General features: G+C 40.0%; 1 protein-coding gene across 3 annotated transcripts in view; it reads left to right on the top strand.

Moving 5' to 3' along the window:
• The first annotated feature begins 808 nt into the window (after positions 1–808).
• SLC7A2 (solute carrier family 7 member 2) overlaps positions 809–23,433 on the top strand; it is a 70,371-nt gene continuing 47,746 nt past the window's right edge. Inside the window, exon 1 of one of the 3 annotated variants that reach the window (XM_032288373.1) lies at positions 809–970. The gene's annotated coding sequence lies outside the window, so the exon portion shown is untranslated. Of the gene's footprint in view, positions 971–4,893; positions 5,836–23,433 lie in introns of those variants that run through there. The other 2 variants (XM_032288372.1, XM_032288370.1) reach the window with 2 other exon arrangements.

Below are 23,433 nucleotides of genomic sequence, written 5' to 3' on the forward strand. Positions count from 1 at the left end.
GTTGAGGCTGCAGTAAGCCATGATCATGTCACTACCCTCCAGCCTGGGCGACAGAGTGAGAGACCCTGTCACTAAAAACAAACCACATACACACACACACACACACACTCTTATTCAATTCAGTGCGTGTTTTGCTTCGTTTTGGATTAATATTAACAGGCTTTCACATTGTGACTTTGATACTCCTAAAGTAAATAATAGCACAGTAGGAGAAACCCTGGTTGTGTAACTTCTGCTCTGGCTCCCCTGGAAATGTCATTTCCTATAAACCCATCCCCAAACAATTGTGACTACCTATTCACATCACTGGAGTCTTCCAAAATTGCAACTGCACATTATTTATAAACGTTTAGGTTGTATTTGACAAAGCACATCCATCTGGGCTTCTACTTATCATTACCATTATTATATTTTATTGTTTTCTTATTTCCAAAATCTTTCTAGAATGAAAAGTAAACGCGGGACGAAAACTCCACTAAGAACTCTGCTTAGAAGATTTGGAAATGCCCTTGAGGTTTGGTCCTCCCAGGAAAGCATGAATTTTGTCCTCTGCGCGCAGCCCCGCTTACCGGTCGGCACCCATCGGCCTAGCCTCGGGCTAACGCCCGCCCACGTGTGCCAACTCCGGGCGAACCTCGCGGAGCGGCGGCCGGACGCCGCCCACCCCGGGGATTGGCCAGCGTGGCCGGGGCCCGGCGGGAGGCGGGCTCAGGGTCGTGGTCCGGGAGCGCGGGGGAGGCTGGAGGAGGCGGCCCCGCCTGGCCCCGCGCCCCGCCCCCGCCTCGGGCTGCTACACAGAGGGGCGCCCACGTGCCCAGCCCGCCTTCTGCAGCGCGGCCAGCGGGCGCTCGTCTTCGCGGGACCAGCGAGGCAGCGGCCGCTCTTCCAGCCTCCCCCAGCCGCGGGACCCCGACGCGCTGCAGCTGCCAGTCCACTGCCGCCTTCTCATCGCGGCCCCAGCACAGCCCCAGTAAGTTGCCAGGTCTCCAGCCCCTCCGAGAGGCCGCGGACGAGGGGCGGCCCGGGCGCTGGGGCCGGCGGGGAAGGAACGGGGCGGGGGGTCCCGGAGCCGCGTCCAGCTGCGCGCAGCTGCCCGAAGGCCGAGCTCCATCGACTCTTCGGCGGGGAGTCCCAGGACCGTGGACTGGGGCCAAAGCCGCGGACCCTGGTCCTCCGGGCTGCGCTCCGGGGTGCGCCTCGCCCCGTCCGGTTCCTAAGCAGCCAGTTCTGCCCGGGGTCTTCGGGGGCCGCTGGAACTGGGAGAGGGCCTGGCACACCGACTTCGCGGGGGCCCGTGAGTCACTCTTTCCAGGGGGCCTCAGCGCACCCCTCTCTGGGTGGACGGGCTGAACCTCCCGGCCCTGCACCGTGCAGGGGTCCCTGAAGTCGTCTTCGCTCCCTTGGGGTTCTTGGTTTTAATTAGAAACCCAGCTTGGAGTGCTGGAAGTCTCTTCATGTCCTGCGGGGCACCTGGTGAATGGCCCGTCGTGGTGGTTGTACTGGGTATTTTAAAGTAACTGGGTGCCTTTTTAAATCCGTTTGAGATGGGCTGTATCTTTGAAGCCCATTTCATGAAGCCCATTTCATGAAACTGTTCTTGAGGCTTAGAGAATCTCCCTACCCATCACCCCAGAGTACCTGTCCTCCCAGAAAACTTTCTTGCCATCTTCTATTGACGTTTACATCCAGTTTATGGAGTAAAGTATTGAGAGATTGTATCTTAAACTCGTTTAAAAGAAATAGCTCAGCAAAAGTCACAATCATGCATGGCTTTTGAAGTGGATATAGTGCCTGGATTTCAAGAGAAAAAGTCCTCAGCCTCTTCAGACTTGTAAATATATATGCAAAACTGTCTAAAGCCTTTAGATGACTAATTTTGGACCAGTAATAGGATTTATTTAGACGTTTTTGCAGAAACACTAATCCTTTTAATGAGGGGATATCGTCAGATCTTATTCAAATAAGAGCTCTCTGAATCCTGTCCAGGGCCGTCTGCGTTATAAAATTAGAATGTACGTGGCCTTGACTTGATACTTTTTCATTCTTACCTGACCCAGTCTTTAAAATTTAATAATTATCTCCTGCGGGAAGTGAAACATTTTGGGTTTGTAATCTTTCTCTAGGAGATGTATAGGATGTGACTCGTCTATATTCATTATGTACCTTGTTAGGATTGCTTTGTAATTAGTAAATCCTTTTTTATTTTAATTGTACTGAAGTGTCACATGAAATGATTTCTCTGGGCAGAACATACAACTTTTCTCCCCTCCTTTTACTAAAAGGTTGCTCGTTGCCCACTCTGGATGGAATCTGGGAGGCCACTGTATTGTGATTTTTCAAGTTTCCTCCCTTGGCCTGCACTTGGTTTCCATGCTGTGCCTTGATCAGGGAATGGTCATCTACCTTAAGGCATTTTAATCTTTTAGGGTGTGCCCTGGCCTTGGAGACCAGAGTAAAGCGCTGTGGTATCTAAAAGGATCCAGTTTGTGGAATCCTTGGCCTCCTAAGCAGTGGGCATAGCTCTTTTCATTCCAGAATCTCTAATCATTCCAGAGTCTCCCCTGTCACTGGGCTTCGGAGCCTGTGAAGGCACATAGAAGCTAGCAGGGAAGCTGTGGCAGTTTAAAAAGCCTGAGCATACCTTGGAGTTTTTCATCTTGTATTCCCTTAGATCTTTGCCGTGTGAACATGTGTGCCTGAAGAATTTTAAAGTTCAGGTTTCTTGCTTTGCACTGCAAACGCTTTTGCAGAGTGGAAGTGCCTTGTCTCCAGTCTAGGTGGTCTACCTTCTGTTTTCTTTTCAGACCTCCTGGCTTAAGCTGTTGTTTCTCCTGGCGGTTCTGGCCAAACCCAGAGCCCTTGTTGTGGCCATTTCTTCTCTTTTCAGTCCTACCTTTTCAAATGGTTTTCCCCTTATGGTTGTCCTCCGGCGACTTCCCTATTTAGCCTAGTAGCCTGGCCTCTGTCTTCTGTTTTATTTTTCCTTCTCTCCCTCCCTCTCTCTCTCTCTCCCTTTCCCTCAGTCTCTCTCCCTCTCTCTCCCCCTTTCCCTCCCTCTCTCTCCCCCTTCCCTCCCTTCTCTCTCCCTCTTCTCTCTCTGTGTGTTCAGAGCCATCTGCTGGTTTTTTAGGTGCCCTTTGGTGAACAACTTGCAGAATCTTGAAAATACCTTCATGTTGCTGTTTGCTTTATTTCCCCAAACATGTAGATACAAGCACATTGATTTTAAAGACTCTTACAGACTACCTAATAGATACCAAATATTTAGAACAAAAGCAAAAAAACTTTAGTGGAATATATTTCTAATTAGTCACATGTTTAGTATTGAGTGCATGATTTCAATGCTTGGTCATCCAACTGAATCCTGAAAAACTCAGTTAAGTAAGATTTCACTTAAGTAATAGTACTTGTCTAAATGGGTTTGAAAATGGAAGTCGTTAACTCATTTCTAAACCTTTGATCTGGATATTCAAAACCATATAGATACAGCCTTGAATGACAACAGAAAATGAATGGAATTGTTCTTGTCATTGTCTTCCATTTTAATAACTTTTCATTTTAGTACCTAATACAGTATCTATCACATAACACATACTTAGTGTGTCTTTATTGTTGAGTGAATGCCACTGATTTCAACAGTTTGAGAAAAGATGTTTTATCTGTCTTCAAATGTATTTATTCCTTAATTGAAAACTTACTGAGTTTCTACTCCGTACACTGGAAAATCAAAAAAGTGATGCATAGCACCAGTTTCAGAGGGATTCTATAATTGTGTTTACTTTTGGTGAACTCCATTGTTGGATTTTAAGCGTAGCTTTTTATTTTGTTCTACTGTATTAAAAAATACCACCACTTCTAAGCAGGTGATTTCAGAACTGCCTGTGCCACAAAGCAAGTAATTTACATGCTCTCTAATACATGAAGATGATGCTACTGTTTCATCATTAAAAGCACATATGCTGGACATTATTTCACTGGTTGTAACACATTTGTCCTCAATCCTCTTATATTTCCCTTTTACTTGACTTTCTGGCTCTTGTTTTAGAAGTGGTGTCTGTGGCTATGGAGATGTTGTGGATGACATTGACAACACCCAGCCAATTCGGGCGGATCACTTGAGGCCAAGAGTTTGAGACCAGCCTGGCCAACATGATGAAACCCTGTTTCTACTAAAAACATAAAAATTGGGTTAATAGGTGTAGCAAACCACCACGGCATATGTATACCTATGTAGCAAATCTATGCATTCTGTACATGTATCCCAGAACTTAAAGTAAAATAAGAAATAAAAATACAATAAGTAGCCAGGTGTGGTGGCAGGCGCCTATAATCCCAGCTACTCGGGAGGCTGAGGCAGAGAATCACTTGAACCTGGGAGGTGGAGATTGCAGTGAGCCAAGATGGTGCCACTGCATTCTAGCCTGGGTGACAGGGAGACTCTGTCTCCAAAAAAAAAAAAAAACCCAGCCAATTAGGAGTTCATTTCCATCCAGCTCCAACTAGTTAAGGTAATTGCAGTATGAGTCACCTATTAATTTTTCTTGTCCATCTTAGTAATGGAAACTGTTATATATCAATCTATGGAAGCAAGCAGTAGACTGTTTGCACTTTCTTATGAACTTTTTTTTTTTTCAGACAGAGTCTCGTTCTGTCACCCAGGCTGGAGTGCAGTGGTGAGATCTCGGCTCACTGAAACCTCCACCTCCTGGGTTCAAGCAATTCTCATCCCTCAGCCTCCCAAGTAGCTGGGATTATAGGCATGTGCCACCGTGCTTGCTCAGCAAATTTTTGTAATTTTAGTATAGATGAGGTTTCACCATGTTGCCCAGGTTGGTCTCGAATTCCTAGCCTCAAGTGATCCATTCACCTCAGCCTTCCAGTGCTGGGATTACAGGCAATGAGCCACTGTACTCGGCCTCTTATGGACTCTTAAACTTTAAATATTTCTGAAAAGGGCTTCTGCTGCCATTATGCTGACCTCACTGGTAAGTATAATTAGTATTGACTAAAAGATTTGAGTTAATGAGGCTATTTTAAAGGCTGGATTTGAGTATGTGAGTCACGTCTCTTCTGCTCTTTTTTAGACTTTAAGATTGAATCTCTTTCTTCAGAGAGATGTGGTTGGTTCCCTGTTTCTCTGGGTGTTATGGATGTGATGTATTATGGAAAATCTTGGAGTTTCTTGATACAGGACTTTATACATCCAAGACTGAATCATCAAGCTAGAGCGTTCTAGTGCTGCAAATGTCATCAATTTAATTTTTTGCAGTATCCCCATCCTCCTGCAGAAAATAAAATATAAAATATGTAAAATGAAATAAAAAATGAAAGCAACACTCGCACACCCATTCTGGGACTGCTGAGTACTTAGCCCCCCTCTGCAGAACTGAGCCTAATCTCTGATTCAGTAGCGGGAAGGCAAGTGATACGAGAACATTCCATGACCTTTGTAACAGGAGCTTAAAAGAAAAAAGGCCCTGACTGTGTTGTATTCATTTTTGGAATATTTGGTGAACAATACACAACAAAGAATTTTTATGTCCCTTGTTGATTCTTACTAGTTTTTCCCACAGTTGTGGGGAAAATTTTCTTTCTTTAACCCATTCTGGCTTCATCAAGGCTCCCTAAGTCTTCCTACAAGTATCTATATATATATATATATATGGTAGGAATATATCTGTGGCTAAGGTGGGAGGATCTCTTGAGTCAGGGAGGTGGAGGCTTAAAAAAAAAGAATGGAGAAATCACAAGAGGCCTTTAGTTATCACTCCCATCATTGCTTCTCCCATCAGGAGACTCTCTGAAGACCAGCAGGAAAGCAGTGAGCCTTTACAGGTTAGTGTTGATTCCAATCTTGGCTTGCACCTTGGAATGGAAAAAGGACTGATTTAGAAAAAAAAAAGTGTAGACAGTGGAAAGATTTTTGTCTATCCAATAGTAGAGAGAGACAGTTCTGTTAGAAGGAAACACATTCAGTTAAGTGTCTTACCACTGGCCTAGTAGAAGAAAAGAATGTTTTAAAAGAATCTTTACTAAAGACTTAAATCCCTATAACAGCTCTTCCACTGTACAAAGAAGGTTTCCATGACGGTATGGAGTTGAGTATCACTGCTTCACTTTCCAGGTTCCTGGTTCTTGTGAATGTACCTTTTAAAAAGTTTTTGATAATCGTTCCTGAGAGGTTGGGTGGAGGGGGGCTTGGATGAGAAATTGATTCACATTTTTAGTCTATATAGGCAGATTATTTAAAGGAATACTGTAAAGAGTCCATTTCTACTGGGGGAATCACTTCGCAAGGTTTTGTTCAGTGGACCTCAGGTGCTCCAAATTCTTTAATCATAATTCTTCACCACACCCTGCTATCATGCCATGATTGGCTCTTATATGGCCAGTAAATAGTATTCATTTTAGGTCTTGGCTTTGTTGGTGGGTGAATAATCATTATATTATTATTTTAAAATATTATATAAGTAAATAAAATTTTAAATGAACTTTGCATCAATTTGTAAATAAAAATTTCATAAATTTCTTCTTTGTGTTTTTCCTTCAAGTAGAAAACATCTTTATTGAAAAAAACTTTTCCCTTCGGAAGGGTGGCTGTTTCTTTAGAACGTGACTTTTTTTGCCTCCTAAAATTCACTTTATATTCACTCCCACAATGTTCTTTATCTGTTCTAGCAAAGGGTACTTATTATTCATACATGAGGCTCATAGTTCACAGAATATTGCAACTTGCCAAGGTACTTGTCCTGATAAAAATTCAAATGGAAACTCTTCATGATAATTTGTATCAATGTGGGTATGAATTTCTCTGGGAAAAGCCTGAGTTCCAAACTTTAGGATACTCTGTATGGACTTTTTATTTGCTTTAATGATCATATGAAACAATACAGTTTTATATTTGTGTTTGAATTCACCAGCAAGTTTTAAGTGGTTTCTTTAATTCAGTTGTGATTTAAGCAATTGTTTGGGAGACACATTTGCTCGTGAGTTCTGTGGAGACCTAGAAGGAGCCTAAGGTGAGCTTTGACACTCCTTCCCTAGGCCTCAGAAACAGTTGTGTTTTGGCCACATAAGGAATTTTGTTTCACAGCAGCCTATGGCAGGAAAGTGAAGTCACATTGGCTGTGATTCACCAAGCGAAGTGAGATTTTGATTTCAACTCAGAGGCATTGATCTGAACTTTTGTGGCGGCGTTGTTAAAAGAATAACAAACTACTAAGAATTCAGTTTATTGATCATCTTGAAACAAAATGGCATTGCTGAGTGTTTAGTGAGTCTCAGCTTGAAGTAAGTATCAAGCAGCAGCTCTGTGCCTTGTGAGAATGTGCCAAGTGCTGAATGAGATCAAGGCAGGTGGTAGATGAGATCTGGCGGCTCTCCTGGACCACAGGTCAGTTTCTAACAGAGTTCAGTTACTAGGGGATTGAAACCCTTACCTTTCAATTAGTTGCTCCTCAAATTATTTCACTATTTATTTAGTTTTTTTAATTGCATTTTAGGTTTTGGGGTACATGTGAAGAACATGCAAGATTGTTGCATACGTACACACGTGGCAGTGTGATTTGCTGCCTTCCTCCCCTTCACATATATCTGGCATTTCTCCCCATGCTATCCCTCCCCTATTCCCCCCCAACAGAACCCTGTGTGTAGTGCTCCCCTCCCTGTGTCCCTGTGTTCTCATTGTTCAACACCCGCCTATGAGTGAGAACATGTGGTGTTTGATTTTCTGCTCTTGTGTCAGTTTGCTGAGAATAATGGTTTCCAGGTTCATCTATGTCCCTACAAAGGACATGATTTCATCGTTTTTGATGGCTGCATAATATTCCGTGGTGTATATGTGCCACATTTTCCCTAGTCAGTCTATCATCGATGAGCATTTGGGTTGGTTCCAGGTCTTTGCTATATTTCACACTTTAAAGTCTTGAATTGCAGTGACATTTAAAAATGTTTATGTAATTCTAATTGGCAGAGCCCATACTTGATAGAATTGCCGGTGGTTCTTATTATGGAATAAAATTGGGGTCATTTTAAGTGACCAAAGTAACAATTAATTCCATCAAGTTTATTGATTGTGTTTCTGTATGCATTCCTTAGAGAACCCATGTATGTTCACAGTTCCTCTTCTACCACATCCTCTTCTCTTTGGCTTTAATCTCTGTGATCAACTTTTATTAACAAATTTGGAGAAGTGAAAAGTCATATTCTTTTTAGGAAGAATTGTATTAATATTTACAACTTGAGGGCCATACTGTTTGAGCAGTCTCTGAAATTGAACTACAACTCTTAAAATATTGAATAACTGAATCAAACAAGAGAACTCAAGAAATTCAACTTAAAAAAAAGAAAAGATTGTGTGACTTTTACAGTCTTGTCTAATGAAAGGGGCCTGCATTTGAACAAATGGTTCCCATAGTTCTCTGATACACAGAGAAGGAGCTCTTCCTCCTCTACTCCGATATGCTGGCCATTCTATTTACATTCATGCCTCTGTGGGAAAGAAGAACTCTAAGATCATAGCAGCTGTTCTGTACAGCAGTGGCTCCCTTGATAAAACATCTAAGGACATTGGTTGATGAAAGCATCTGCCCTTTAATCCCATCCAGTTCACTTCCCTGTAAAAAAGAATGGACATCTGTATGTAAACTGCACCTCCTCCTTCCAGCAACTTTGTGTAAGATTTCTGAAAGGTCAAGACTTCCTGCATTACAACCAGTGGACAACTAGGGTTTGGAAACCCAAGATAAGAACCCTGTAACACAGAAACCATTTCAACTTGGAGAAATATCTTGGGAGAAAATTCTTTGGGCAGGATAGGGCCTTTTTGGTCATGCATCCTTTCCCCTTGCTAAAGAAGATGGCTTTTAACCTCCAAGGAGGGGCTGAGAACTGGCTCAGAAGTAGATGTGGCAGTTGGGGACACTCTGTGAGTCACAGAGCTATGACCCTTCTCACTAGTACCATGGTGGATGCAGTTTCCTTCAGTGATCTCCAGCCTCACCATCTTTCTTTCCTCCAAATTCTTAGATTCATAGATTTCAATGTCTTCCTATGGGCCAGAACTAAATATGCTTGAGTTTTAGCTGAGAAAATTTAAATTGAAGATTTGTAAATGTATGCCATAAACAGGAAAAAAATGGATAAGGATAGTCAGTGCCCTCTTTTCTTATCCAAAATTGGAGCATCTTTAGTGTGACGTTTGAAATCTAATCTTGCCAGCTCGATGTTAGTCTGATGTGGATATACTTGTAGAAATCTCTGAGATTTAATAAACTTACAGTTGAATAGAACTAAGTCATACTAAAGAGCAATAGAAGCAACATTGCAGGGCCTTTCAATTTTTACAATATAAAATAACCCATAGCTTTTCCTTTTGCCATTATGTTTGTTTAATAATATACTTAATGAGCAATAGTGAGACAAACTGAGGAATTTTAATGCTGATTTAGCTACTGAGATTATCTCCTGCAACACTTACTTTATAAGCAGTTAGAATTTGTAAAGTTTTGTTGCAAAAGAAACTCCTCTCTTAAATGCATTGCTTTTGCAGCAGAGTGGTTGTGTAGGTGGAGTAGGACTTGGCGTCCACACGATTCATCGAGAACATAGCACAAAGCACTTTTACGTGCCATTCAGAAACAATAGTGGGTGCTGACAAAATTTGTAGTAGTAGAACTGTGAAACAAGTGCTGGGCTGGCGCCTGTTTTAAAATCTCCTAAAACTTAGCAGAGTTTAATTTTTATAACAAAAATCACTATTTTCTTTGAAGAGGATTGATACATGAATAAGGCTTGGTGTCCTGGAAATTCATTTGATTCTATCACCATAAAAATGGTGAGACACAGCCTGGGCGCAATGGCTCACATCTGTAATCGTAGCACTTTGGGAGGCTGAAGTGGGTGGTTTCACGAGGTCAAGAGATCAAGACCATCCTGGCCAACATAGTGAAACCCCATCTGTACTAAAAATACAAAAATTAGCTGACTATGGTGGCCTGTGCCTGCAGTCTCAGCTACTCGAGAAACTGAGGCAGGAGAATCGCTTGAACCTAGGAGGCGGAAGTTGCGGTGAGCCAATACCGCGCCACTGTACTCCAGCCTTGTGACAGAGTGAGACTCCATCTCAAAAAAATAAAAAGAAAAAAAATATGGTGAGACACATTCTGGCAGCTGGTTTTGTATTTTAAAGCCTAAACTTAACAGTACGTTTAAAACTGCCCTGTGCGAAATTTCAGAGGCTTTGGCCACGTTCCTCTGTAGCCTCCCTGGCCATGGCAGTTATCAAGTTCCTGGCACAGTGCTAGAAAAATGTGGAAGGGAAGTTAAGTGCCTGGGAATGACATTTTAGAGCACTCTTTTTAAAGGTTAAGAGATGGAGGTTTTGAGAGATGTAACTCATCTGAGGTTAGACACCTAGGGGTAGAGTGAAGACTAGAGTCCAAGCATGTTGACTTGGAGAAAACAGTTTTACATCAGACCATTCTGTTTTTGTGAAAACAAATAATTGCTAGAATATACTACTTATGTGGAATTTTTAAATTGGGGATCAGTACAATTTTAGCTTAAAATTTTTAGATCTTAATGGTTAACTATAATTTATTATGTAATTTCAAAAAGCTGGGAGAGGATTTAAGTGTGTATGTGTGTGTGTGTGTATTATTATAATCATTGTTTGTTTGTTTGTCTTTTGTGGGGGGCGGGTCTCACTGTTTTGCCCAGACTAGTCTTGAACTCCTGGTCAAGCGATATTCTCGCCTTGGCTTCCCAAAGTGCTGGGGTTATAGGCATACACCACTGTACCTGTCCTTTTTAAATTTTTTGAAGAAAGGATTTTGAATGTCCATAACACAAAAAGATGAAAAATGTTTGAAGTGATGGATATGCGAATTACCCTGATTTGGTCATTACCTATAGTATATACATATTGAAATATCATTCTCTATCCCATAAATATGTATCATTATTACATGCCAATGGAAAAAAAATACAAATGAATAAATTTTAAAAACTCTTATGTTAATATGCCCTAAAGATTTCATGATAAGCTATTATTTATTTTTCAAAGAGATACTTGAAGCTAATGACGTGTATTTAGAAAATGATAAGTGTTACAGGAAGAGTGGAAAAAAGAAAGTTTTGATGGTTTTTAAAAATTCTTGGAAATTAACGTATTTGGGTATAAGACATGTTAGTGGAGTGACAATCTTATGATATGAACAATTTTATTAAATTGCACTTTTACCAGAAAGTAGAAAAGTATAGTCTTAATCTAAAAATAAAAAGACTTTAAATGAAAGTTCTGAGCCCTTTAAAGTCATTAGGATTTGAACCTCATAAGTGGTGCTTTTAAACAAGTAAGATCTGTTTGGAGTGCTATTGTGCTTTTTTAAAAATAGCTGTTTGAATTTTTCACTTTTTCTGATTATCATAGGTAACAGATGGTTTGCACTTAGTTCAGTGAACCAAACAAAAAAAAAGAGCAGAGTTAGCATAAAATTCTGTTGATAGTGCATTTTATCTGTACTGAAATGGATCACATGAACTTTTTGAATAATGAATAGCATATTTACGTTATTCTGGTCTTTTTTGCTACAGAGTACAAGAGAAATGTCAAGGACAAACAACCTTATTGTTATTCTTATAAATTATGTAAAATATTTTTATATTTTTCCTGCATTGCTAACTTGAGGTATTGTTGGACGCCCTGTCTGCTTTTAAAAAGGTAAATTGGGCCAGGCACAGTGGCTCATGCCTGTAATCCCAGCACTTTGGGAGGCTGAGGCAGGCATATCACCTGAGGTCAGGAGTTTAAGACCAGACTGGCCAACATGGCGAAACCTGACTCTACTAAAAATACAAAAAGTAGCTGGGCATGGTGGCGGGCGCCTGTGTCCCAGCTGCTCAGGAGGCTGTAGTACGAGAATCACTTGAACCCGGGAGACGGAGGTTGCAGTGAGGCGAGATCGTGCCACTGCACTCCAGCCTGGGCAACAGAGTAAGATTCCATCTCAAAAAATAAATAAACAATAAAAATGATAATTGGTCAAGTGACTGAAGACTGAAAGCATGATTTATCTCACTGAACCACTGGTAATGGTAGTATATTAATATATTAATTTTTATAAGGATTTGAAATCTGTGAGGACCCACATTATTTCTCCCAGTTTTGAAAGTATTTAGTAAATTTTTTTTTTAACTTTCTGTTGACTGGTTGTTGTTGCCTTTTGGTGGTGAGCTCCTGTGGTGTGTGTTGGTGAAAGAGGGAGGTAATGGTGGCATAAGGCAGGAGAATGATGTCACTGAAGTGGAGGCAGCTCTAGGAGTGGGGACTGCAGACACCAGCTGTAGTTGTTCGTACCGACAGTAATTGAAAGTTCAAGTCATCTGTTTAAAGAGGGGGTCCTTAATTCATCGTGTCATTTTAATGCATTGCATATTAGAACAGAACAATCAGTAAAAGTGAACTATATAATCTGACATCTAACTTTGTATGCATGAATCAGAATTCAGGCTATTTTCTATTTTTTTTTTTCTTTTGAGACAGAGTTTTGCTCTTGTTGCCCAGGCTGGATTGCAATAGCGCAATCTCGGCTCACCACAACCTCCGCCTCCTAGGTTCAAGTGATTCTCCTGCCTCAGCCTCCTGAGTAGCTGGGATTACAGGCATGCATCACCATGCCCGGCTAATTTTGTATTTTTAGTAGAGATGAGGTTTCTCCATGTTGGTCAGGCTGGTCTAGAACTCCCAACCTCAGGTAATCCACCCTCCTCGGCCTCCCAAAATGCTGGGATTACAGGTGTGAGCCACCATGCCTGGCTCAGGCTATTTTCAAAAATTAAAGAAAAGTGCTCATTTTATTGAACTAAGTGTAATTTCCTTATTATTATTTTATTTATTTATTTAGAGACAGAGTCTTGCTCTGTCGCCCACGTCGGAGTGCAGTGATGCAATCTTGGCTCATTGCAACCTCCGCCTCCCAGGTTAAAGCAATTCTCCTGCCTCACTCTCCCAAGTAGCTGGGATTATAGGTGCCCACCACCACACCTGGCTAATTTTTGTATTTTCAGTAGAGACAGGGTTTCACCATGTTGGCCAGGCTGCTCTCGAACTCCTGACCTCAAGTGATCCATCCGCCTTGGCTTCCCAAAGTGCTGAGATTATAGATGTGAGCTACCATGCTGGCAATTTCCTTATTGTTATTAAGTACAATAAAAAGAGAAACAAGAATGCAATAATTTTTATTCTTTTGTTTTTCACCTCCAACAAAGTGATATATGCAGAATGGTGTTTTATGGTGGAGAAAAGCAATTTTTTTCTAGTGTTTATTTCACTAAAACATCTACTGAAATTATTTGCTGAATTGAATTTTTCACGTCCTTAAAAGTATGATATGCAGCATAAATAGCTTTGGTAAATCTTAGGATCCTGGGCTCAGAAGAAGCCTATATGTTTCTTTTCAAGCAGGACCATATCTACCTATTTCTCATTGTTGTGTGCATTACGTAAGAATGAACTGAGGTCCGGGCATGGTGGCTTATGCCTGTAATCCCAGCAGTTTGGGAGGCTGAGGCAGATGGATCACTTGAGATCAGGAGTTTGAGACCAGCCTGAACAACATGGTGAAACCATGTCTCTACTAAACATACAAAAATTAGCCTGGCATGGTAGCTGGCAGCCAGAATCCCAGCTACTTGAGGGCTGAGGCAGGAGCATTGCATGAACCTGTGAGGCAGAGGTTGCATTGAGCCAAGATAGCACCACTGCACTCCAGCCTGGGTGACAGAGCAAGACTCTGTCTCATATAAAAATAAAAGTAAAAAATAAAATAATAATAAAAGACTGAACTGGCCATTTTTATCTGTACAGAGGTATCTGCAAAAAAGTCAGAATTGCCTAACTGCCAACATAAATGACATTACTTCCATATTGAAAAACAGTAAAATGTTGAGAATATCCATAACTAGGAAAAAAATCTGTAGAATCACCACACCGTCTTCCACAATGGCTGAACTAATTTACATTCCTACCAACAGTGTAAAAATGTTCCTGTTTTTCCACAGCCTTGCCAGCATCTATTGTTTCTTGACTTTTTAATAATCACCATTCTGACTGGCATGAGATGGTATCTCATTGTGGTTTTGATTTGCATTTCTCTAATTATCCGTGATATTGAGCTTTTTTTCATGTTTGTTGGCCGTATAAATGTCTTCTTTTGAGAAGTGTCTGTTCATATCCTTTGCCCACTTTTTAATGGGAAAAGGCAATTCCTCAAGGATCTAGAACCAGAAATACCATTTGACCCAGCAATCCCATCACAGGGTATATACCCAAAGGAATATAAATCATTCTACTATAAAGACACATGCACACGTATGTTTATTGCAGCACTGTTTACAATAGCAAAGACTTGGAACCAACCCAAATGCTCATCAATGATAGACTGGAAAAAGAAAATGTTGCACATATATACCATGGAATACTATGCAGCCATAGAAAGGAATGAGATCACTTCCTTTGTAGGGACATGGATGAAACTGGAAGCCATCATCCTCTGCAAACTGATAGAGGAACAGAAAACCAAACACAACATGCTCTACTCATAAGTGGGAGCTGAACAATGAGAACACATGGACACAGGAGGGGAACGACACACACGGGCCAGTTGGGGAGTGGGGAGTGAAAGGAGGGAGAGCATTAGGACAAATAACTAATGTGTACGGGGCTTAAAACCTAGATGACGGGTTGACAGGTGCAGCAAACCACCATGGTACATATATACCTGTGTATCAGACCTGCACATTGTGTACTTGTATCCCAGAACTTAAAGTAAAATTTAAAAAACAAATCTGTAGAAAAAAGTTAAGCATTTTCATGTTAACTTCTTCATTCTTAGTCCTGCAGTGTTGACGTTTCCAACACTATTTCAGTGCCTAGGAAGAGGGAGGCGTTGCTGAAGAATCAGAAGAGCCCTCAGTGCCTTCCCTCTTTCTCAGTCATCTGTCGCAGTCATTGTTTTGCAAGTTTTTAAGTGGAGCTAGGGAGGGCTGATCGGAATTAGACAAATACAGTTACTGCTTTTTGAGATCCTATTATTACATTTGTCGTACAATTTATTCACGGAATAGATAGAATTCAGTGAGTGAAGTTCTTATTCAAGTAATGTAATCTGTTGCTAAAGCATTAAACATTACACATTAAAATATTGACTTTATACTTTAAAAAACCTGGCAGAACATAACTGTAGATGGGTTTTTTCAAGAATAATAATCATTTTATAATTACTGATATAAGGTAATAAACTGGGGGCTTTACAATTCTAAACAAAAACTTTCCCCTTGAAAAAATTTTCATTTAAAACTCAGACTCTGAGAGTTAAAATTTAGAGGGTTGGAACCCATGCTAGGGTGGGCCAGAAAAGTTTATGTTCTTTCTGTACCCCACCTTCTAACACACTGACGTATGGGACCCGTGATTTCACAACATAATCTGTCATTCTTTAGGAAAATAATCTTATTTAGAAATCTTTGGCTTACTTGCCTGAAGATAAATTCTAAACTTTCCTTTTTCCTTCTTTTTTTTTTTTTTTCTTTTTGGGACAGAGTCTTGCTCTGTCATCCAGTCTACAGTGCAGTGGCATCGTGATCTCGGCTCACTACAACCTCCTCCTCCCGGGTTTAAGCAGTTCCCTGCCTCAGCCTCCCCAGTAGCTGGGATTACAGATGCCCACCACCACACCCGGCTAATTTTTGTATTTTTGGTAGAGACGGGCTTCACCATGTTGGCCAGTTAGTCTTCAACTCCTGACCTCATGATCCACCCGTCTCTGCTTCCCAAAGTGTTGAGCCACCGCGCCCAGCCTAAAGTGTTTTTATAATTACAAGTTTGCTCTAAACTGAAACAAAAAACAAAATCAGCCACTTTTACCTCCACTCACACAAAAAGAAGTTTAAAATCTTGCCCGGTTATGGCTCTATGATTTTAAAAGATAGCAAAAGTTCCATTTAATTTAAAAGAGAATATTTTATTATTTTATCTTTCTCATTTCAGTAAAAGTTATCAAAGGGTCTCCACTGCTTTTATGCTCATTACTGTTATGATTCTAAGGTTTAAGATAGTTGTGATTCATAAATTTGAACAAGTAGAATCTGCTGAGACCTTAATTGATCAATTTTATAAGACATCATTTTTGTCTGAATCAAATGATAGTGAAGCTAGACTATGGAATCTAAGAAGCAAGTCAAGGACATTCTACCAAGCAAAATTGACTTTTTGTCCCACTTAGAGCAGCTCTAAGAGGGAAAGTTCCATTTATTCTCAGGATAAGTTACAGGTAGATAGATTACACCAACGCACATATTACCAAAAACCTGCCACCCCAGTCAACATTCCTACTCTAAAGAGTAGCAGTCAAGTTCTGTTTATTCTCAGGATCAGTTGTCTTCTATATTCATGTGTATAATAGCATGGATTCTTAAAAAAAGCTGGACCTATTTCAACTGCGGATAGCATGTAAATATCAATGACACGTAACAGTCTTAGTTCTTCTCCACAAGGGTATATGCTCAGCCCTTATTGGGAGTAAAAACACCTCTGCACATTAGTGAGGCTTCCCTGACCTCACAGTGTCTCTCAGTGATTTGGTCACAATTCCCTGGATCCAGGTAAGTAACAGAAATGAATGAAACAGGTAATGCAAAATAAAAAGGGATGGTGGTGAACTATGGTAAACCAAAGAGAAATCAATTTTTAAAAAAAATACAATATGTCCCAAAACATGCATTTGAGTTGGGAGAAGTGACTGATTCAACATTGATAGAGAACCCCTCAAAGTCCCTGACATTGTGGGAAGAATAGAAGTAGAATGAGCCCAGAAAACCCATGTTTTTATTTTAGATTTCTTTAAATATGTCAGAATACAGTGGAATATAAAGCAGTATTTTCCCTTCTCAAAAATATACCTAGAAAGAAAGATGAGGAAATGCATAGCAGCCATCTCTGGAAGCTAATTCTAAAATAACTTAAAAATTTAAGTTGCCGACCAGGCGTGGTGCCTCACGCCTGAAATGCTAGCCCTTTGGGAGGCCGAGGCAGTCGGATCATTTGAAGTCAGGAGTTCAAAACCAGCCTGACCAACATGGTGAAACCCCGTCTCTACTAACAATACAAAAATTAGCTGGGCATGCTATTGGGTGCCTGTAATCCCAGCTACTCAGGAGGCTGAGGCAGGAGAATTGCTTGAACCTGGGAGGCAGAGGGTGCAATGAGCCAAGATCATGCCCCAGCCTGGGCGATAGAGTGACACTCTCCCAAAAAAAAAAAAAAAAAAAAAAAAAAAGGCCAGATTTCCCTCTTACAGCTGCTCTGAGTAGGACAACAACTCAATTTTGCTCGGTAGAATGTCCTTGCCTTGCTTCTTAGATTCCACAGTCATTTCTTAAGCTAGCTTTAATATCATTTGATTCAGCCAAAAATGACATCTTATAAAAATGTTCCATTAAGGCCTCATCTCTAAGCAGATTCTACTTGTTCAAGTTTATGAGTTACAACTACCTTAAGTCTTAGAATCATAACAGTAATAAGCATAAAGGTAGTGGAGACCCTGTGGTAAGTTTTACTGAAATAAGAAAGATAAAATCTATTAGTTTAGAATATAAATATTTCCAGTATTTGGTGCTGTAATTATCTGGGCCAAGGGCAAAATAGCATTTCTTTTCTGATCTTATAGGAAATTGTTTTATTTAATGAGTATATACGTTGGAAGAGCTATATTGGTAAAGGCCGTACCTACTATGCTGAATTATATATTTCATGCGAGGGTACCAGGAGAAGGGGAAGGACTTTATAGTTGCTAACACTAAAAAAAGATTTGTTGCATCAGATGAACCTTTAAACTTAAGAAACGTTTACCAAATCAATATTTATTTGATCTAAATCGTCATTATGTAATGGTAATATCCCCGGTACTTGTCCAAAGTCATCAGTAATGAGGACATACCTTGTGGTTTTTAATTTTCTAGTCCCTGTGAATTTACTTGGTTGCCACTGTTTTGAAGGATGGGGATGTTGAGTGGGGTGGTGGGTTTTTGGCAGTGTGTACTTTGGTGTAATGTACCTACCCATAATCTGACTATTGGTTTATATAATACACAGAACCATGAGCTAAGTCTTTGAAACAAGGGACAGAAAAGTTGTAGTAGCAGGTTTGTGCTGTTAAGGAGTTAAGGTGGGAATTCGATATGAAAAGTTCAAATGATGTATTAAATATGGATCCAGTGTCTCTGTTCACTCTCCCTTTGCAGCACTTTAAACACATGTTCCTTGTGTGGATTAAGAAAATAATGTTGACTTCAACTTAATCATATTCATTTATTTCTAGGCACAAAATGAGAGCAAACAAAAACTTGGCAATAGAAAGAAGAGGTTCCTGATATTATCAGAGGTCATTTGAAATAAAATCTAGGCAAAATGAAAACACAAAGACATGATTTGTAGGGCCAAAAGACTTTGCTTGTTCTGAAATACGTTTTGAATTCTGGAGTATGAAGAGCATCTGGAGTGTTACAGATTGAGAAACCAAGAAGCCAAGAGATGGGTTAGAAATGAACTAGATAAATTGTAAAATGCATACAAGTGTATTAGAAAATGTTATATGTTCCAGTGAAGGCCATGAAAACCTTCAGCTTCTTATTGTAGATAAAACTTCTTGTATTAAATCATTGGAGATTTTTCTAGCTAGAGGTATGAGTTTTAATGTATGTTGGCATTTTTAATACAGACTTAAGTCTTGATGCTTATCTAGTATCTTCCTTTGTCCTTAAACATTGATTTTCCTCTATTGCTTACATTTAATAACTATTACATTTTCAGTTTTAGGGCAGTAATAGTTCATGAATTTGAAAAGTTAGAATCTGTTAGAGATGAAGTTTTAAAATTCTGAAGTATTTCAAATATATTTTTGGTAACATCTTGATGACCTTCAAATTTTCTTTCATCAGCTGGGTGTTAGGGGGCTGCTGAGAGCCTGGGAACTGCTAGCATTCTGTGTTTCTCACCAACTTCTGGGTTATGCGGCATAGAGGAGAGGGCATGGGGTTTACAGCCACACAGACCTTAGGTTCAGATCTAGCTCTGTGATTCTGGGAAGTTACGTAACATCTCTGAGCCTTAGTTTCATCTGCCTAAGACAGGACATTTCTCTTGGGGTGGTTGTGAGGCTTAAATAAAGTAAGGTATGTCAGGAGCCCCAGACATGATAGGAGAACAATGAATAGTCTCTATTATTAATTTTATTTTTATATATCAAAGTCTGGGGTAGAACAGCCTTGTTTAAAAATGGAGTCCCCTTTCCTTTGAATTACTTTGGCTCCCTATATAATAGTCTCAAATATTTATTCATTTTTCTTTTCTTTCTTTCTTTTTTTTTTTTTTTTTGCATAACATCCAAAAGTAAAGGAAACAATATCCTGCAACTCCATCAATTCTGAGTTTCTCTTCAGTGTGCTATATTAAGCTAGATGATGTAATCATCAGCTAACATTGGCTTTTAACCAAGCCATGGTGACAAGTTTCTTTCCTTAAGGCACATTCTGGAATAGTGTTTCAACTCAGTTTAGAATGTGTACTTCATAACTGGACTATTTATTGGTAGGGAACTGCCTGTGCTTCACTTTCTGGGATGTGGCAGTTAACACTCTGCTCAGCAGAGAGCTCTGTTTCCTCAAGCTAGTGTTCATCATGGGAAATTTTGAGCTCTGGAAAAATGTAAACGTCATGCGTGTCTCTTTGGATGGTACGAAATCATCAAAAGCTTCAGTGGCCACAGCAAAACAAAACCATTAGCAAAAAACAAACAAAAAAGATTTTTTAAAATTGTAAAACTTCATTACATTGCTTCTGAAACACTAATGCATATTATATTCTTTGATGGAGAGTCAGACAGACTTGATTTGGTCTGACATTGTCCTGACATTGATCTGTGCTAGCATCTTAGTCTGCTTGGGCTGTTAAAATAAAATACTGTAGACTGGGGGCTTAAACAACAGACATTTGTTTTTCTCAGTTCTGGAGGCTAGGAGTTGAGATTCTGGTGCCTGCATGGTTGACCTCTGGGGAGGGCTCTCTTCCTGGCTTGCAGATGGCAGCCTTCCCCCTGTGTCCTCACTTGGTGGAAAGAGAACACCAGCCCCAGACTCTTTCCCTTTTTATGATGATACTAATTCCATCGTGGGTGTCCCACCCACATGATCTCATCTAGCCCTAATTACCTTCCAAAGGCCCTGCCTCCAAATACTATCACATTGTGAGTCAGAACTTCATAGAAATTTTGAGGGTGCACAAACATTTGGTCTGTAACAACCAGCTAGTAGTTAACCTCTTTAAGCATTGGTTTTCTCACCTATAATCTAGAGCTAATAAAAGCACTTACCTCACAGGGTTGATAGGTAGTTCAGTTAGGTTAATATATGTAATACACTTAGCCTCATTCCTAAAACCTAGTATGCCCTTGATAAATGTTAGCTCTCAGTAGTAGCGCCAGAAGTAAGTCATAGCGATGGTAATATATTTTAGGAGAATGTCTCATTCCAGGAACTTACCAGAACTCTTCTAAAATTGTAAATTGATGATTAAATTCTTTTTAAGCAATAGTAATGAGAATCTCATGTTTCTGCAGCTGTTTTATCTTCCTAGGCTAATTGAGAGCTTCCTGCATTTGAATCCTGTTCCCTCCAGCCCTGTCCCTCCAGGTCAGCCTTACTGAGGCTGTGGAGTTTTGGGTTCTTCTCACTATTACCTTGCTGTATACTTAGGTGCTTTTTTCTCATTGCCTGTGTCTCCCTAGTATTTGCTTCAAACCCTTCACACTGTTTCTGTAACTTTTCTCCGTGCCATACTATCATCTCCTGCGTTTCCTTCAGGGTAACTTACATAAAGAGGATGAAAGTATGTCTGGGGCTTCTGAATAAAGGTGGCCAGGTTCCTAAATATTCACATTCATCTTGCCAAGCAGAGTTTTCTGATGGCCTGAAATATTCTTTATGATCTCTTCTCCATAAAACCTTCTAGAATAATCCAAGGAGAGCACCCTTCTGTGAACCCTGGGAATGGATTCAATTATGTTGTCTGCCAGTAACCTATCTGGTTGATTGAAATATCATATTCTCTGACAGTGAGTTGGGCAAAGAAGAGTTTTCTGTGAGAAAGAATGAGTGATGATCAGAGTGAAACATATATGTTAAAGCTATATTATACTTAGTTTTGGATGCTGTTTGATACTGATTGTAGAACTTGGGGCATTTTGACACTGCAATAAGTGATAAAAGCATTTTAAATATTAAATGCTTTAAAACCTTTCGTGTTTTTGGAATTATTAAAGGGGGAAACTTTTCTATTGTGTCATATGTTCCAACAAAATATATTTTAAAATGGTTATCTGAAGCATAGGGGTTGATGAGAATGTTTATGTATGTGATTTTATATAGATAGATAATCATACACGCACACACACACACACACACACACACACACACCCTTTTATTAAAAACATCATGGCTGAATGTTGTGGCTCATAACTGTAATCTCAGCAATTTGGGAGGCCAAAGCGAGCGATCACCTCAGGTTGGAAGTTCGAGACCAGCCTGGCCAACATGGTGAAACACCATTCCTACTAAAAATACAAAAATTAGCCAAGTGTGGTGACACACATCTGTAATCCCGGCTACTGGGGAGGCTGAGGCACAAAAATTACTTGAACCAGGGAGGTGGAGGTTGCAGTGAGCCAAGATGGCACCACTGTACTCCAGCCTGGGCAACAGAGTAAGACTGTGTCTTTAAAAAAAAAAAAAATTACTTTTCCAAACAAATTTACTTTCATTTCAAAAAAGTTTCACAGAGGAGATGGGATATGAGAAGGACCTTGAGAGGAGTAAAAGGGTGCCTTTAAGTAGAGATGAGCTTAAGCAGAGGATAGTTTTAAATAGTGTGTTTGTTTTGTGTTCCAGCATTGATTTGTGACCACACAAATCAATACTGAAGAAGAAAGATATTTAAGTATCTTAGAAGCAAACCCGTTCTGTTCATTAAAGTTATTTAGATTTTTAATGTACACCTAACATATATGTTACTGAAATGACTTTTTTTAAGCCTGTTTCAGGCTTAGTATTTTTCAGATGTGATTTCATTTAGAAACAAAACATATAGCACCACAATGATAGTTACTTTTGCTGATTTGTTGATATTATTGATTAGGCTAATATATGTAAGGTAACTATATTTACTTCTGCTATTTTTTTTAATAGTCCTTGAGCCATTTTAGGATAGTTGCCTTCTAAAAAGAATATATTTAAAATATGAAGTTGTATATTTTAATAGAGGGAGATCAAAGAAATGTTTATATCTCAGAAAAAAATGAAGGGAAATACTTGTAGAACTTAGGCAATGTTTGGTATACTGTGTCTTTTCCCCACAGACAAAAAAGCTTGTAAATGGTCTGTGTTGGTTCTTTGCAATGATGGCAAGAGGACAGAGTGTAGGATTGTAAGAATTTACACCAGATTAATTTGGCAGGATTCTGACAGCTCCTTGATACTTAATTCTAGGCGCACTGTCTCTGTCTCATTAATTTCTGTAAACTTCTTGGTTGAGGAATTACACTGAGGGAGTTCTGCTATTTCATCCACACTCATCCCTGCCTGCCATCCATCAGGTGCTTCTGGATCCCATGTCTGGATCAGACCACCCTGTGAAGACAACTGTGGCAGGAGCCAGTAACCCCAGAGACGGGGGTGCTTACAGGGAGACGTGGTACTGGGCTGTGGCCTCTTTTCAACTTTCTGGCAGCAAACCTCTCATTAGCATGGGGTGCTGGGATATGCTTGGCTAAGGAGGAACTCTCAAAAGCCAAAGCCTTGATGAAAACCCAGCTCTGTGTCCATGCCCAGAATGATGCATTGCTAGCATACAGTGGGCTGTAAAATGAAGAAATCAAACCCAAATGTGGAAGCAAGTTTCTTAAAGCCCTTGTTTCCCTGTGTAAAGTTTTCTGTCAAGCCACTTCCACAGAGAGCTGCTACCCAGTGGCCAGTGCTTAAAGAAATTGTGTTTGGAAAGTTTTTTTAACAGAAGCTACAGAATCTTACTGAGACTTACTGAGACTGTGTCCTTAATGACTATAGTGGCTTTCTGGCAACACAACCTCCTAGGTAAGAGAAAGAAAATGACCCAGGCTATACTTGTATATTAGTTCATTTTTATGCTGCTGGTAAATAAATACCCAAAATTGGATAATTTTTAAAAAGAGGTTTAATGGACTCACAGTTCCACGTGGCTAGGGAGGCCTCACAATCATGGCAGAAGGTAAAAGGCATGTCTTACATGGCAGCAGACAAGAGAGAATCACAACCAAGCAAAAGGGATTTCCCCTTATAAAACCATCA

This window comes from Sapajus apella, unplaced genomic scaffold (assembly GCF_009761245.1).
Source record: "Sapajus apella isolate SASKATOON/1434 unplaced genomic scaffold, GSC_monkey_1.0 scaffold21, whole genome shotgun sequence".
Taxonomy (NCBI): Eukaryota; Metazoa; Chordata; class Mammalia; order Primates; family Cebidae; genus Sapajus; species Sapajus apella.